The sequence below is a fragment of the Thamnophis elegans genome, chromosome 2, assembly GCF_009769535.1.
Source record: "Thamnophis elegans isolate rThaEle1 chromosome 2, rThaEle1.pri, whole genome shotgun sequence".
NCBI lineage: Eukaryota > Metazoa > Chordata > Lepidosauria > Squamata > Colubridae > Thamnophis > Thamnophis elegans.
This window is the reverse complement of record NC_045542.1, coordinates 73,172,138-73,178,158: the sequence shown is the minus strand read 5'-3', so window position 1 is coordinate 73,178,158 and position 6,021 is coordinate 73,172,138.

Sequence of the window (6,021 nt, the reverse complement as noted above, 5' to 3'; positions counted from 1 at the left end):
TAATTGCTTCCGGAAAATGTCTCAGGTTTCACTTAGATAAATGAAACGTGAATGCATCTAAAGTGAGCTTAAAGACAACTAAATTTTAAAGCAAGCAAAAACCAATTTTCCTGGCATAGGCCTTTGGCTATCTGCAGAACATAAGGTTCGATGTGCCTCATGGTCATCTTATATTAAGAAGCTTGAGGTCTGTGAGGGACAAATAAAAGAAAATGCTTCATTTTGAAAAACCATTAATGGACAACGACTCCAAATGAGTTTTTTTTTAAGCAGCTAACTGATCCTTTAATGCTTCTTATTATGGCTGAGGCCATGACCCACTTGGAATAACATCCAAACCTATTCTCTCTCCAGGTCTAAAGCTAGATTTTCCTGAAAGGGGAAGGGAATACCAAAAGTCCAAAGGAAGTCCAGTGTTTCAGAGATCAAGCACTATTAGTTAACTGATACAAACTGCCTGCTGGGGGTTCTGCTCTATTTTATTTTCAGTTATATTGGATCTATTCATAAGCTTACAAGGTCAGAGGAGATGTTATAAGAATGTGGAGCAATTCCTGAGCCTAGCCTTTGTAGTTAAAACCATGTTGGAACAGCAAATTTGATTTCATGAAAAACAGGTTATGTTTCAAAAGACTCTGCCCTAGTATTATAATCTATGAAAAAGTGGCTTTCGAAGATGAAATTTAATGCACACTTTTTCCTCACAATGCCCAACGCTGGCCAATGCAAACATGACACAGACATAAATGATTTGTCAGGGTTCCAAGTAACACCCCCAACGAAAGAAGGCAGGCCTGAAATCAAAAAGATAAAGTATGGCTTCCAGGTCTGACAGGATTTTCAAATGCTACTTCCCTGAGGGATACATCTACAAGGGGAAATGTTACTGTATTTTCTTCATGTCAATATGGGATATTCATTTATAAACTAAATCTCAGCATAGAGAGTGAACTTGCCATTCCACTAAAACAGATCTGACTATTTGAGAGACCGCCTTCTGCCAATAACCTCCCTGCGTCCCATCAGATCGCATAGAGCGGGCCTCCTCCGTATTCCATCCGCCAGTCAGTGCCGACTGGCGACTACCCGGAGGAGAGCCTTCTCAGTTGCTGCTCCGACGCTATGGAACAATCTCCCCATGGAGATTCGTACCCTGACCACAGTCCAGGCCTTCCGTACAGCCCTCAAGATCTGGCTAGCCCGTCAGGCCTGGGGATAAACTCTTCCGCCCCTCCCGAATGCTGAGAGAATGTTGTGTTTTTAGTATTTTTCAGTTATTGCACATTTCTTTTTATGTTTTGTCTTCACTCCCCTTCCTTGTTATTGTAAGCCGCCCTGAGTCCCCTCAGGGAAAAGGGCGGCCTATAAATGCTATTAAAATCTAAATCTAAATCTAAACAGCACCTGTGCTTCCCAAGTTAAATTTAAAATGGCCAATGTTTAGCAATATTGTCAAGTCTCACAAGCTTTCTGTAAATGAGATCTCATGAAATTCTGGTGTTCTCACCACAGATCTCAACATGAAAGTCCTATCATTGAAATCTCATGAGATTTACCTATCTTCAGAGATTTGGGGGAGACCTTGACAGTCACACAAATCTTTTAAATAAATGAATGAATATATAAATAAACACCTTTCAAGATTTAAGCAGATAGCTAAATCTTGGCTCATATTACATTTTTAAATAAAGAATGAAAATTGTGCGGAATAATTTAATCATCAGAATATGTATTATTATTTGTTATAAAGTTGATATCTATTAAATAGTTAACAAAAAAGCTATAGGTAATGTAAAAGCAAGGACCAATCACTAATATGGCAGAAGCATAACACTTTTGCTGTGAATATCACAATATGAGAAGAACATTGATTTAGCTTATTGAATAATGAAGTATTAAAGTATGCATTAGAAACTTTACATCACAGTTTAATAAATATTATCCAAAAGTAGCTTACTAACAATCTCATGATTATAAATACGGGAGAAATAAAATCATAATATTTAAAGCTTATTGAGGGTAAAAGCATTGAAATGGGGAACAGAAATGAAATGAAAACATGATTGTTCTTTTTCTTCTGTCAGTGATTTGATGAAGCCTTATTTATTATATTTATTAATCAGATTTATATGGCTGCCCATCCAATCCAGTGGAATTCTGGGTGATAGATATCCAATCTATTGGAAGAAGAACAATGTCAAGGCTCTTATCAAAACCTCCTTTCCAGAATCACATACACACAGGAGTCTAATAAATTATCAATTTGGCCTTAATGCTTGGTGGAAACAGTCATGTTTTAAAAGTACTCTGAAACAGCAACAGGATCAGTCATGTCCATATTTCCTGGAGAAGGCTACTCTGCAAGTCAGGGACCATGATAGAGAAAGTATTTTTCCGAAGACCATGTATATGATATTATTTCCCCAAGGAATACAGAGCATCTCTTCCAGATCTGGTGAGGCAGAAGAAACCACCAGGGCTAGGCAATACCAAAGTAACTCAAGTAACCTGGTCCTGCACCTTTAAAGGAGACAATCAGCCTCCAGAATTGATGTGAGCCTACAAGGTTCCCCTGCATCTCACACAGTAACAATGTTGTATAACATGGTATGTTCAATATGATCCATGTTGCTATATTCTGGACCAGCTGTGGATCTAATACTTAGCAAACCTCAACATTCCAAAGAGCCTAACCATTTCCATGGGATTAACCAGTTTGAACTCAGCTCATATAATTGGACAAAACTGGGTTACAATCAGCTGCATGGTTACTTAATAGTTTCATAAGTCACTGATCCATTCGCTTTCTGATGTACTTTGACCCTATATCCCCCCTCTTTCCCTTATGTCATTGAATGATCAAATAAAATGAAGTAAATGAGTTTAAACCTGAGCCACAAATGTAGAACACAGCATGCAGTCACAATTAAAATGTTCAGATGTGGCAGAAAGAATTTTTCCCACTTGCATTTCAAAAATGTTAAAGTAACACTTGTCTAGTTCATTCTACTTAGATGTGACTTTGATATTTGCTATGAGTAATATACAGCACTGTCCTGGGTAGAAAATTTCAGTAATCATGTGACAAAATATCACATTTATATAAAAGACCTCAAAATTCAAGTTGCAGTATTTGAATAATATGAATACAAGAGATAATGGATGGTGGGATTAAGCAGCAGAACTGAATGTTCCATATAGAGAGTTAGAGGTAAAGTTTCTTTCAGGCTGAACTCAATTCTTGATGACTACATAAATATTTCTATATATTATTTTTTAAATAACAATATAAAAATGTTTTGCCATTGCCTTCTTACCTGTAGTAGTAATTTTATTTATTTATTAAATTGATATGCTGTCCGTTTCAATATTTCATTGAGTCTGGCTGGTTTACAATAAACACACAGACATAAAAGCATCAAAAAATAAAAATTAAGTTTAACAACAATTAAATAAATAAAAGGTTAAAACCAAGAGCATGGATGGTACAGAAGTAGATGATAGTCTCTTACTCCTTCAACCATGCCCAGCATAGTGCACCCCCATCTCAAGGCAATGCCTCAAACTAAATGGCAGAGTCAACTTTTAAGGTTCTTGGAGGAGCCCAGAATGGTGGAGGTAACTCTCACCTCAGGAGGTAGACTATTCCAGAGGGTTGGAGCACATGGAAGAGAGGGCTCTTCTCTCTCTGACCTGCTAGCTGAAATTGACAATGGGGTCTGGAGAAGGCCTCTTCTGCTGGCATGATGGGGTAGGCTAATCCCATTGGAATGAGACAGTGCCTCAGATAACCTGGCCTCATACCAGGATTAATCAATTTCCCACTCTAGCTATAGTGCTGGGACTTCCTAATGTCCCATACAAGCACTAACCAGGTCCAACCTTGTTTAGCTTCCAAAATCAGCCAATGATATATAGACGATGTTGAATTATATATTATATACTTGTGGTCCAATTTTTGTCAAGCCTTAGATTTGTTTCACCAAAATTTTGCTTATGGAATGACATTTCTCCATTTTCCACTTAAACCGTAAAAATATAGGGTTATTTTATATTACTTAAATGAAAGAGACATTTGTTAGGTGAGTTTTGCCCCATTTTATGATCTTTCTTGCCACTGTTGTTAAGTGAATTACTGCAGTTGTTAAGTCAATAACACAGTTGTTAAATGACTCTACTTCACCAATGACTTTGCTTGTCAGAAGCTTGTAAAAGGTAAACACATGACTTCAGGCCACTGTAACCATCATAAATATGAACCAATTGCCAAGCGTCTGAAATTTGATCATGTGACTACGGTGATGCTGCAATAGTAGTAAGTGTGAAAAATGGTCATAAGTCACTTTTTCCAGTGCTGCTGTAACTTTGAAAAGTCATTCAATGAATTGTTGTAAGTAGAAGACTAACTGTATGAAAATCATCATGAAACTCATTGTTCTCCTTTTCTACCCTTATCTCTCTAATACTCTAATCTGATCTACTCCTGTTTCTCCAATGTGTTTTTTTCTAATTAGCTTTTTCCTCCAACACCAACTTGCATAATCCCATGTTGGGTGTGAGAGATGTTGTTTTTCCACACTTATGAAGAACACCAGTTTGAAAAGACCTCTTTAAATTTAAACTCTGAAACCCCCCCCCCCTTTAGTTTACACTGTGTTGCAGAGCATTATATGCAGAATTAATATCAATTATTTACACCCTTTTATCTAAATGGAATCCTGAGCCAGGATTGCCATGTTAATATGTAGCAACCATACTTTGGTTTTGATTTTAACAGTCTTACTGATATGGGCAAAGTTGGGTCTTGCCTGGAAATGCAGAACTTGGAAGGTGAAGCTTATCACTTTCCTTTCAAACAAATCAAAGGAGCAGAAATGGCAGTGACACTAACACACATCTCAAGCATCCTATATGTACATTTGCATGCATGGTGTTTTAAAAGACAGGTTCTATGGACAATTGCCCAGTCTCTTCAAATAGAGAGGTAACATCCAACTACATAATGCTGCATTTGAAAGGATCCTATGAACCACATTTTTCATTCAAGACAGGAAGATTATGAATTATAATATAGTGCCAAGAGTTATTTCAAGTTTTCCTCCATACACCTAATTGATTGATTTTTATTTATTTATTTATTTCATCAAAAATGAATACTTTACTGGGACTTCAGTAAAGCATTTGATAAGGTAGACCATAACCTACTACTAGGTAAAGTAGAAGAATGTGGGTTAGACAGCATCACCACCAGATGGATTCGTAATCGCTGATCAACCACACTCAACGTGTAGTCCTCAAAGGAACTGCATCTACATGGAGGGAAGTATGTAACGGAGTACCCCAAAGCTCTGTTTTAGGCCCAGTACTTTTCAACATCTTCATCAATGATTTGGATGAGGGAATAAATGGGGAACTCATCAAATTTGCAGATGACACCAAGCTGGCAGGAATAGCCAACCCTCAGAACATAGGCTTAAGATACAGAAGGGTCTTGACAAACTTGAACATTGAGCACTATCTAATAAAATGAAATTCACTGGTGAAAAGAGTAAGGTTCTACATTTAGGCAAGAAAAATGAAATGCACAGATACAGTATAGGTGGTACCTTGCTCAATAGTAGTAACTGTGAGAGGGATCTTGGAGTCCTAGTGGACAACCATTTAAATATGAGCCAGCAGTGTTCAGCAGCTGCCAAAAAAGCCAGCATAGTTCTATGCTACATAAACAGAGGGATAGAATCAAGATCACGTGAAGTGTTAATACCACTTTATAATGCCTTGGTAAGGCCACACTTGGAATACTGCATTAAGTTTTGGTTGCCACGATGTAGAAAAGATGTGGAGACTCTAGAAAGAGTGCAGAGAAGAGCAACAAAGATGATTAGGGGACTGGAGACTAAAACATATGAAGAACGGTTGTCGGAACTGACTATGTCTAGTTTAATGAAAAGAAGGACTTGAGGAGACATTAGCAGTGTTCCAATATCTCAGGGGTTGCAACAAAGAAGAGGGAGTCAAACT